The sequence below is a fragment of the Vipera berus genome, assembly GCF_964194415.1.
Source record: "Vipera berus genome assembly, chromosome: 3".
NCBI lineage: Eukaryota > Metazoa > Chordata > Lepidosauria > Squamata > Viperidae > Vipera > Vipera berus.
This window is the reverse complement of record NC_138204.1, coordinates 210,958,111-210,970,524: the sequence shown is the minus strand read 5'-3', so window position 1 is coordinate 210,970,524 and position 12,414 is coordinate 210,958,111. Positions and strand designations below refer to the sequence as shown.

The 12,414-nt window shown below is 38.2% G+C and overlaps 1 pseudogene across 1 annotated transcript; it reads left to right on the top strand.

Moving 5' to 3' along the window:
- Positions 1-4,028: 4,028 nt before the first annotated feature.
- LOC308666138 (mas-related G-protein coupled receptor member H-like) lies at positions 4,029-5,085 on the top strand (annotated as a pseudogene). The gene has a single exon. The product of its transcript is annotated as a mas-related G-protein coupled receptor member H-like (transcript).
- The last annotated feature ends 7,329 nt before the right edge of the window (positions 5,086-12,414 follow it).

Genomic DNA, 12,414 nt, shown 5'->3' with positions numbered 1-12,414 from the left:
GGGTAAACCATTCCCAAATCTTTTCCCAAGAAAACTGCAGAAACAACTCCAGACATTTGTCAGAAGTCAACACAACAAACACACACCAAACATACACAGAGAGACAGAGACACAGAGAGATTATTCTTCTGTCATTTTCTGGAGATAAGCCTGTTCAGGATTCGAAGCATTCAAAACTTTAACTTATAGACCTTCTTGGTACTGAATTCACCAATATAGTATAACCAAATACCAAGGTAGAGCTAAGATGAAAAATATTGATATATTTCTATTCTATTTGTAATTATTTTTCCTTCCTGGAAAAAAAATATGTAGCAGAGTTGGAGTAAGAATGGGGCCAGCTGAGAGGCTTTGCAGGAGCCATGCCGATTAGGCAGGAAGATGAACAGCTCTGGCAGCTGCCATGGATCTGGTAGTTGGAGAGAGTGAGAGTAGTTGCTGGAGCTGTTTGCTTGAAGCAGGCCAGGGAGAGAGAGAGAGAGAGAGAGAGAGAGAGAGAGAGAGAGAGAGAGAGAGAGAGAGAGAGAGAGAGAGAGAGAGAGAGAGAGAGAGAGAGAGAGAGAGAGAGATGGGGAAAGGTGAAGTTTTATTGTTTCTTTCTCTTTCGTTGCTGGCAGGAGAGAGGGTAGTTTGGGGAGTTTAAATTCATTTCCCTCATTGGAGTAAGTTAGGCAGAGGGAGAGTTAGGGAAGAGTTTGGCATACATCTTTTAGTGGGAGGTAAGGGGTTTTTTTCTTTATAGGATCAGCTGGGGGAGATAAAAGGGATTACATGGAGTGAGGTCAGAGAGGTGTGAGAAGAGCAGACAAGGGAGGCCTCTGCTAGCACCAGAGATTGGTTGCCAATGTTCTGGGCAAGTTGTTGTCATCAAAGACAAATTAACATCGTCCTGGGCAAGTTGTTGCCACCAGAAACTGGCTGCCATTGATTTAGGCAAATTGCTGTCACCAGAGACTAACCAACATCATTCTGGGCAAGTTTTTTCCATCAGAGACTGGCTACCATTGCCTTAGGCAAGTTGCTGTCACCAGAGACTGACCGCCATCATTCTAGGCAAGTTGCCATCACCAGAGGCTGATTAACATCATTCTGGGCAAGTTGTTGTCATTAGAGATTGACTACCCTCTTTCCTGTAAGTTCTTATTGCCTGAGATCAACTGCCAACATCCCACGTGAGTCACCGCAGAGAGAGAGTGACCGTCACCGCCCCATGTCCATGGCTGATGATCGTGACTGAACACCACCATGTTACGTGCCCTGTTAGGCAGAGGCGCCAAAGTGAGAGACCTTTTTGGGCTGGTGGCCACTTGGAGGGGAGGTCGGGAGGGCCCGGACTTAAGTGGTCCCTATGGGGGTGGCACTAGAAACATATTCAAATTGTTTTGTGCATATTCTGATTTCTATCCAAAATGAATGAATGAATGAATGAATGAATGAATGAATGAATGAATGAATGCACAGGAATGCCTTGAGTGCTTTAACTGAGATAGAACTTCTCAATAGTTCTGAAAGTTAATTTCTGCTGGGTATGAACTGCAGTTCTCTATCATCATCATCATCATCATCATCATCATCATCATCATAATAATAATAATAAGTTGGAAGGGACCTTGGAGGTCATCTAGTCCAACCCCCTGCTAAGGCAGGAAACCCTATACCATTTCAGACAAATGGCTGTCCAGTCTCTTCTTAAAAACTTCCAGTGTTGGAGCATTCACCGCTTCTGGAGGCAGGTTGTTCCACTGGTTAATTGTTCTAACTGTCAGGAAGTTTCTCCTTAGTTCTAGGTTGCTTCTCTCCTTGACTAGTTTCCATCCGTTGCTTCTTGTCCTGCTTTCAGGTGCTTTGGAGAATAGCTTGACTCCCTCTTCTTTGTGGTAGCCCCTGAGATATTGGAATACTGCTATCCTGTCACCCCTCACCCTTCTCTTCATTAAACTACACATACCCAATTCCGGCAACCGTTCCCTATATGTTTTAGCCTCCAGTCCCCCAACTGATGACATCACTCCATAATCTACTGAAAAATATACCTTAACCTAATGGTAACAAACAAAATAGTCATAGTCAAATGTGATGTTCTCTTGAAAAAGTACTTGCATTTTACCACTTATGTAGTCAGTAACAGAGGAAGCTGCCTAAATCCATTTTCAATTTCACAAGAATTGCTATTTTTTTTAAAGAACTTGCCTCGCTATTTCTGTGTTTATTTATAATGATGTTGGATTTTATATTGTTTTATTGGTTGAAGGCCACCCAAAATAGTTTTTAAGATACAGAAATAAATGAAATCATCACCACAATTGTCTACCCAAACCATCCTCTTTAGTAAGATTATCCCCCATGCATTTAATATAAATAATTGCTCCTTTCTCCATTTCCTTTTGATAGTTATCTTAGCTGTCAAAAAAAGGAACATCACTTTCTAATCTAATAACGGCTGAACCGTGAAACCATTTTACCAAATAAGTCTGGGGAGATTCATTGCTTAGGAAAGAATCCACAGAAGACATACATTTTACAAAGACATCTATTCCTTTTGGAATGCTTTTCTTAAAGTCTGTCTATGCCAGGGAGACATTCCAGGACCTGATGTAGAGCAATATATGCTTTGTATTCAAGAAAAGTGAAGATTAGTCACCTTATTTACAGGTATATATGAATCTCCGTGTCTACTATTTGAAGGATTGGCTATGTTATAGGAGCAGAATGTTAGTGCCACTTTGGAGATGGCTTAATTTATGCAGAGGTTTTATAGAACTCATATTATGGCTTCATGTGTTTCTTGCCTTAAAATAACTTCAAATCAAACCATGGATTTGGACCAATCAAGCTGTTGCTCTACCAAAGGTACAGTAGCCCTGAGAGGGACAACGCATTCACGGGCAGCCTAGTTCCTTGGAAAAATGGATTGCCGATTCCTTGCTTTTATTTATCATTTCTTTCTAGGAATAACATTCAAAACCATTCCTCTATGATTCTGTGCAGATAATTTATTTTGGTAAAATGGGAAAATAGTTTACTGTAACTCTCTCTTGAGGTCATCTGAGGTTTTTTAAAAAAATATTATAATAGACTGGGTTCCAAACTTTTGTATTATTTCTTTTATGGACTAGTTTCTCTCTTCTGAAGATTAGGCCTTAAAAGGACTTTTAAGAAGAAACCTGTTAATAGACTAAAGGTATTCCTTTATATAGAACTGAACGAAGACTTAAATCTTAGAGTATTTTACTCTAACCCTAACCCTAACCCTTTATACATGAGAAGGAGTTGTTTTTATTTTCCCTATTTGAATATTAGCAAATACATTAATAAGTGTATATTTTCTTTTGTTTTCATGAGCCTCTTTTGATCCAAATGGATTCAGACGCAGGTATATTTATTGCTTTTTTGTGAATGGATGAGAATTTCAAAATATGTCAACCATGCCTCATCTTCCATCACAATTCAGTAATATTGTTTGTTTGTTTTTTTACTAAATTTCGGGAATCAACTTGATTTGAGGCAGTATCTCTCCCAAATTATCAGAAAGACATTGAAATAGAATTTAGGATCTCTCTGGTGTTCAGAAAAAAAATATGAGAAATGGAATTCATCCAGCTTCCCATATTTTAAGCTTCATTAATATTGTACAAGAGTCTATGGATAACAAGTAAAGATGACAAATATTGCATTTTTTCCCAAAACAATGTTTGTCTTCTTCCAAATCTTTTTTTCAGATCTCTAGCTGGCCAGTGCTAGATATGAAATCTTTATTTATTATGGCTATATATTTCATTTAGTAGACATTATTTATTGGCTGCCTGTTGGCTTTCTTTTATGATTTCTATATCGTCACCAGGAAAACTGCAGAGCTTTGTATTAAGAAAAAAAAACACCTATGTTTTTTCCACTGTAAAAAAAATTCTGACCATAATTTAGCATAATGTAGGATTTACAGTCTGACTGCTTTGCCTCCCTCTGCAGGTGTTTATGTACAAAAGGAGAAAAAGTCACATAAAGAAGAAAAGAAATTTGAGCTGAGCAGAATGGAAGAGTTTGGCCCTACCTCATTTCTTGCTTCAGAATTTAAAAATGAAACCCGTGACTATCCAAACGGGACTGGCTTTAATGATTCCGAAATAACGCATATTACAAATTTTACTAACATCTTTACTTTCATCCTTTTAACGCTCTGCTTTTTGGGACTTGTAGGGAATGGAAAAGTCATCTGGATCCTTGGTTTCCATATGAAAAGGAATTATTTCTCCATCTATGTCTTGAATTTGGCTGTGGCTGATTCTGGAGTACTCATCGTGGAGGTTTTGATGCAAACATTCCAGATTCACAATTCAAACGATTTCACAGTATACTATATTTACAGTCTTCTTTATTTTGTGTTGTATAATACTAGTCAGCTTTTACTGTTAAGCATCAGCGTGGACCGTTGTGTATCTGTGCTTTTTCCAGTTTGGCACCAGTGCCATCGGCCACCCAAATTGTCCCTCGTTGTGTGTGCTATCGCTTGGGTTCTGTCCTCTGTGTATTTTGCCTTGGAAATGGTAATTATATTTTCACAGCCTTTCCTATTGTTTCAACTGATTTTCAACGGTCTGATTTCTTACCCAGTGGTGGCCATTTCCTCTCTGATCCTGCTTGTTAAAGTTTTCTTTAAAGGTCGCCAGCAAAAGCGAAAAAGGGTGCTGACGGTAACCTTGCTTTCGCTCATGTGCTTTATTGTATTTCGCTTGCCTCTGAGCATATATTCTATTATTAGTTACAGTATACTAAAAAACATTGATTTAACATCACTAATGGGTGAACTGCGTCTGAAATTGGGAATAGAAAGTAAAATGCTGGTTGACTTTTTTTTTAATTCTGGTGCAGAGTGCTCACCCCTGGTTTCAACATATGATTATTCTTGCAATCCTTTCTGACATCTGTATTGTAGTAAATAGCACTATCAACCCTATCCTTTATTTCCTGGCTGGGAGAAGTAAAATGGATCGATCCAGAGTATCCATGAATCTTGCACTCCACAGGGTTTTCAGAAATGAGGAAGACATCATGGAAGAAGAGGCAGCGCCTGATGAAACCCAATTATGAACATTTCTGAAAATATTGATTTTTTCATGCTTTGCTGGTTGGGCTACGAAGGCAGATTTTTGATTGTTTATATGTTGTGGTTTATTAAGTACAAGCACACTGTCCACGCTGCTAACATCAGATGTTCTTGCTTTGACAACATGTGGAGAGGCAGCTTTGCTTCTTTAAAATTTTTGTGTTACTTTTAGACTTAGAATTAGTTGATGCTGGGAGCGGGGGGAGTAGGAAGAATGTCTCTCAAGGCTGTTTGGAAATAAGAGAAGGTAAGAATTTGCCGGGTTGTTTAACAGGAGGGAAAGCTTACAATTCAAACTAATTGGAGAATGTGATTTATGATGGTTAATTAGAGGGAGGAACTGCGCTTTGATACTGTGGGGTTAGGGGAGGGGAATCCAGATTTCGGCTTGACCATGTATGTGCTGAAGCTATGCTCTTTCGATTAAAGATTCCTTAAGGTAAACAATGCCTCGAAGTTCTTTGAAGAATTGCATCTGTTGGAACCATGACACACACCCAACCAGTTCCCACCAAAAGTTTCCCTAAATGTTACATTATGGAGACAGAAATAATATTCTGAAAAAGAATATTTTCTATCTGAAAACTGAAAAAAAAATCTTGGGACAATGCTAGCCATATGTCTGGATTTGTTAGATGATGATGATGATGATGATTTTATTCATTAAACATGAACCTCAGTCAACTGAACACTCAAATTGACTGGCACTAATGGTTGACACAGGTTGCTTGCAGCATCCTAGGTATCAAACAGGTGTTGTTACTATTATTATTATTATTATTATTATTATTATTATTATTATTATTATTATTATTATTATTATTATTATTATAAAACTTTTATTCATAAAACATGAAACTCAGTCAACTGAACACTCAAATTGACTGGCGCTAATGGTTGACACGAGCTGCTGCCAGCATCCTAGGTATCAATCAGGTCTCTCCTTAAAATGTAAGATGTTCCAAGTAGCGCAGTTTTTTGTAGCTTTGCTGGAGTTATTGCAGGAAGCTGCAATTTCTTGATGTATTTTGCAAACATTTTGCACATAGTACCCAGTGCCATGATGACAATGGGTATCACTGTTACACGTTTCATCCATAATCGCGCAGTTTCGATGGTCAGGTCGCGGTATTTTGTAATTTTTTTCCAGTTCTTTTTTTTGACTCTGGCATCTCCTGGTACAGCGATATCAATCAACTGTACGCTTCGGTTCTGTATGACTGCGATATCTGGCGTGGTTGTGTTCCAAATGGAGATCTGTCTGTGTTCAAAAGTCCCACAAGATCTTCACCCTCTTATTCACGACAACTTTTTCCACCCTATGTTCCCAAGACTTTTCAGACACAGGCAAGACATATTTTTTTACATAATGCCCAGTGGATTAATTTAGCAACTCAGTCATGTCTAGCTATGTAATCAGTTTGCATGATTTTGCTGCATTCACATATTAAATGTGAAACAGTTTCAATTTTGTCGTTGCAAAGTCTGCAATTTGGATTGTCAGTAGATTTTTGTAACTTCGCTTTCATGGCATTAGTTTGTAGTGCTTGTTCTTGAGCAGCCAGTATTAAGCTTATTATTATTATTACTATTATTATTATTATTATTGTTGTTGTTGTTGTTGTTGTTATTTTGAAAGATAGCATGAGATTTCAGCACTATTATTCGGGCTGAAGTTCATAAAGGTTTGCCAGTATCTCTAGTTTCCATCCTTCGCTGTACAACTTCATTTGTACCATAGAGTCAATTCCACGTTAAGATGAAAAATTGCTGTTTACATGTCTAAGGAGAATCAGTGAATACCAACTTAAAATGTTTGTTCTAGCTTACCAGAAGTCTAGCTGGAAAATATTTTGTTACATCACCATGGTCATAAAATGCATCTCTGCTACACTTATTTTTCACCTACGCCTTCTTTCAAATTCCCAGATAGTTATGCTTAGTGTTTAATTCAGTGTGTCTCAATTAAAAGAGTGGTGGTGCCTCAATGGCTAGAATGCAGTACGGCAGCCTAACTCCTTGCCCACTCCAGGAGTTCGATCCTTACCAGCTCAAGGTTGACTCAGCTTTCCATCCTTCCGAGATCGATAAAATGAGGACCCAGATTGTTGGGGGCAAATATGCTGACTCTGTATACTGCCCAGAAAGGGCTGTAAATCACAATGAAGTGGTATATAAGTCTAAATGCTATTGCTATTGCTATCTCAACCTTGATCACATTAAGATGGATGGACTTCAAATGTCTGAATCCCCCAGCCATCTACTGAGGAATTAAAATAGTTGAAACCCACCCATCTAAAAATTGACAATTTTGAGAAACACTGATCTAATTGTTTGACTGCCTTTCTTCAGATATTATTAGGGGCAGGAGCTCTTTGATTTTTGCAGGGCTATGTTAATCAATTCGTGTTAGTCCTGAAATATCTGGTGAAAGTCTACATCAGGGGTAGGCAACCTTGGCTCTTTTATGACTGGTGGACTTCAACTCCCAGAATTCCTGAGCCAGCATGGCTCAGCTTGGAAACCTCTCCCTTTCCCCTCAGCATCGCTGGCTCAGGAATTCTGGGAGTTGAAGTCCATGAGTCATAAACGAGCCAAGGTTGCCTACCCCTGGTCTACATCATACCATTTCTACCCAAACACAATGGATATATTGCTTTTTCCCCTGCATAAAGTGTGTCACTTTTGTCCAACAATAGAGTGGTCTTCAGCAGTGGAATTTACTTCTTTGATCAAGTCTTCAGGAATCCAAACTCTAGTCTTTAGAATGCCAAGTGGCATCCTCTTGTCCCTGAAAGTCTGCTTAGCTGTTTCAAAAAATCTGTTCTAGTTAAGATTTTAATTTATGCTGGCAAACCTAAAGAACTTGTAATATTTGTTCTTCTTTCAAAAAGCAGTACGAGTCTCCTGCTGCAATATTTGAGCCAAGTGACACTCTGTTTTGGTACCAAGTAATCATAATTTGCTACATAGGCAGGAAATCCTTGGTCACATAAGCACACCTGAATTAATCATATCAAAATATTAATTTTACAAAGTAACATTTTCTAATTATATTCTTGTAGACTAATCAGTTTCAGATTGCCTTTGATGCCTTCTTTCCCTCTTGAGTTACAGACTACTGACCCAGCTATTCCTTGCTGTTGTCACTTCATGTGTTGTTTCAGCATGAATCCATTCTCTTTCCTGTTTAAGTAAAATGCTTTGGAAATGTATGCTTCTCCACAATTGTGTGTGCCATTTTCATTTCCTGAAAGGTTGTACAAATCAGTTTATAAATCGAATTAAAGTCATCTGATCCATGTATTCGTCTATGTTCTGTTGGTTAAATCTGATCCATGTATTTTTATTTTTTTTTAATCCCACTTATATCCCACCCTTCTCTGAAGACTCAGGGCGGCTTACAATCTAAGCACAAATCAATGTGCTTAGCAATAGCCTTCATTCTATGTATATGCCTGCTTATTAGGGCTTCCCCCCCAAACGGCATTATTACAAAGTCAGCTTATTGCCCCCAACAATCTGGGTCCTCATTTTACCCACCTCAGATGGATGGAAGGCTGAGTCAACCTTGAGCCTGGTGGGATGCGAACCTGCACTAATTGCAGGCAGCTGGTGTTACTTAAGGAGGCATTAGCCCACTGCTCCACCAAGGCTATGTTCTGTTGGTTATTTACCTAGTGTATCAAATGGTTACATTAGCCAGTAGAGTACAGTGCTAATGCAGAGTAGTAGTTTGACTGCCAATTTACCTGCTCTAGTCAGTCAGTATATAGATGGAGCACTGTTTTCTGAATCCTCCAGTGTCAGAGCTATCAAACAGATTGGAGGGAGTTGGGGTTGGCAAGAAAACTCAAACAGAAATGGGCTAAGGAACAATGAACTGCAGTATTAAATCACAGTTCAACCAGTCCACAAATTAAAACCTGTGCTATATAAGAACAAAGTGATGAAAGAATTCAAATTTGCATATTAAGGTTTTCATCAGGACAAAAGAAACTACATACTGTAGTTTAAAAAATGATTGTTACCGGAGCTTCGTGGAGCTTCAAGAGCCTTGATCTAACTTACAGTGTACAAAACACCTTTTTTGTGATTTTCTCTCTCTTTTTATAATGTATGTTTTGCTCGTTACATAGATAAAGCATTTTGGGCAGTCTTTAATTGTAGCATCTACACAGCAGCTAATTAACACAATTCATTTCTCACACTCCTCCCCCCAGTTTTTGATAAGCGTAGTAAAGCAAGCAACCAATGTTAACTCTACCACTGCTGATCTGTTGCAGCCTACAGCCTAAAGATGGGCATTGAAATGTCTACTTAGAAATACTTGGAATTAAGTAAAGACCAGTTATTCTGGCCGGCCTTGTCTCTCAAACCATAAGGCTATATCATCTCTTACTTTGGCTTCCTGTGAAAGCAATCTGTATCGGATAGATTTGTCTCATGACTCCCTTATTCCTTCACAGGTTTGGGGTTTCCTCCTAACTCGACTTCAAAAATCTTGTTTCACATTCTCTTGGGACCGACAAACTCAACAACCAATCTATTTTATTTTGCTACTTATTTTCTTCTTCCAAGCACTAGTCTCTCCTTAACACTCTCTTTGGTTCTCTCTTCCCCTTGTAGTACAACAGCAGCCTCAATTTCTTTTTTTCCCCCCTATGAGATAATTATTCTTTATATCTCTCTTTCTGCTATCTATCATCTGTAAAAACAGTACACATGTCTGCAAGCTGATATGGCAGGATGGCAACTGTGTGCTGTGACATAGATTTTCATCTGTAAATTTTGAGGTGGAATCCTAGCTGCTGAGAAATGAGTGCTACTGTTGGGAACTCTTACATTTCTCACAGTTGGAAGAAATTTGGGCAGAATCTGAGGGAACATTGAATATAAAAGAAAAGATGCAGCACACCCAGCATTTAGGCCTCAAAGGAAACCAAAGCAAGGGAGGAAGAAAGACAAAACTCCAAACCACAGCAGAATTATTTGGAATTTGGCAGCAATCGATGGAATGCATAAATGAATGAAGAAAGAGCTCAAAAACAATGTAGTGGTGTAGAAATTGTATCAAGAACTGCGACGGAGGAGTAAAGAATTTCTTTTTAATATTTGTATTTTGTATTTTACTCTTGCCCTGTGAACCGCCCTGAGTCCTCAGGGAGAAGGGCGGTATAGAAATATTATTAAATTAAATTATTAAATTAAGAATGAAGCAAAGCCCAGGGATTTCAAAGCTTTCTCAGAGAAAAATACAACCACAGATAGTCCTTGAGGCATTTCATTTAATGAGCGTTCAAAGTTACAACACCTCTCCCCATATGTAGCTCCCCAAAAGCTACATATGAACCTGTTTCAAAATTATGACCTCTGCAGAACCCCTGCAGTCATTCACCCTTAAAACCGAACGCTGTTACCTTCCCACCGTAGTGCTCCCTATTTTTCTACTTGCATTTTTACATGCTTTCGAACTGCTAGGTTGGCAGAAGCTGGGACAAGTAACAGGTGCTCACTCTGCTATGCGGCACTCAGGATTCGACCCGCCAAACTGCCGACCTTCTGATCGACAAGGTCAGCGTCCTAACCCACTGAGCCACCGCGTCCCTCTATTAAAACATAGTTTCCTCCTTTTGTTGCTGTCACATTCTCCAATTAGTTTGAAGGGCAAGTTCTCCCTCCTTAGGCTCTTCTTACATTCAACCTTGAAAATGCTTGCTGCTATGTTATTATGTCTAATTAATCCCCTATGAATATTCTTCCTTCCCCCTCCCTTCTTTATCTAACTTTAACACTAAAAGTGATACACAAGTAAAATATAAAATAGCTGCTTCTTTATCCTTTGTCAAAGCAAGAACATCCGATATTAGCAGCATTGACACTACTTTTCAAAGATGTCCAAAGGAAGTCAGAGTGGTGTAGGTGGCTTTCCTTTCTGGGCCATGTGAAATTTGTGAGAATCATAATTGTCACATTTACTTTTAGGAAATGTATTATGTAATTTTTTTTGGATTGCTAACAAAGAAGTAAAGGGAGACTAATATGGCCATTTCAAACTCATTTGTTCTCATCAGTCAGCCATACCCGTCTGAGACTCGAACCTGGGCTGATTGCACATTAGGCAGTTGTTTTACCTTTAAGCCATGGGCTCTTTCTTGCTTTGTTAGCTGAGAGGCAAGGGAGATATGTGTTAAGTATTTGTTAAGTATTTTAGAATACCTTCTTTGTTAGCAATCCAAAAAAAATTACACAAATATGAGCTGTCACTGGTGTGACTACTACTTGTGGATATATATATATATATATATATATATATATATATATATATATATATATATATATATATATATATATATATATATATATATATATATATATGTGTGTGTGTGTGTGTGTGTGTGTGTGTGTGTGTGTGTGTGTGTGTGTGTGTGTGTATGTATGTATGTATGTATACAATATATACAACTCACCAGCTCAGGTCTAAGGCTGGCAGCTAAGACCAGCCCATCCACTCAAAACACATCCCCACCCAATCAGAACACACCCACCATTCAAAACACACCCCCACCCAATCAGAACACACCTAATCCCCCACCCAATCAGAGCACACCTCCACCCACAGAACACACCCCCTCTGGCAGTTTAAAAAAGAGGAACAAACAGCCACTACCACATGCTTCTCCCAGAAGAAGGAAGCTGAAGCCACCAGCCTGAGGATGACGGATGGGATTCCGTCGAAACGTTGCTCCTACACCTTCAACTCTACGCGGGGAAAAACCCGAATGACCAAAGATCCACATACAAACACCCGCGAAAACCTCAGAAAACATATACTGTATATATATATATATATATATATATATATATATATATATATATATATATATATATATATATATATATATATACACACACACACATACACACACATGTATAAATTTACATGTTTTAATGTTTTTAATGAAGCCATATATTCTGCCATTCATTAGTGAATCCATATATATTACCAAGTTCATTAGGAACAAACCTTGGAAAATACGTAACAAAAATAAAATAAAATGATAAACGTTACACATTTTAAAAATGACATGCAGTAAGTAATTTCTAACAGTCCTTATTAGGAAAGAAAAAAAAGAATTATATGAGTAAAACACTTACTACATAAACATCTTCACTTTGAGAATTATACATACAGCAATATTTCCTGTTTGTATTGTTTTGTGTTTAGCTTGTTCAGTAAATTACATCAGTTTTCTTATGGAACCCACACATTATTTATGGATTTAAAATGATTATGCAATGACAGTGACACT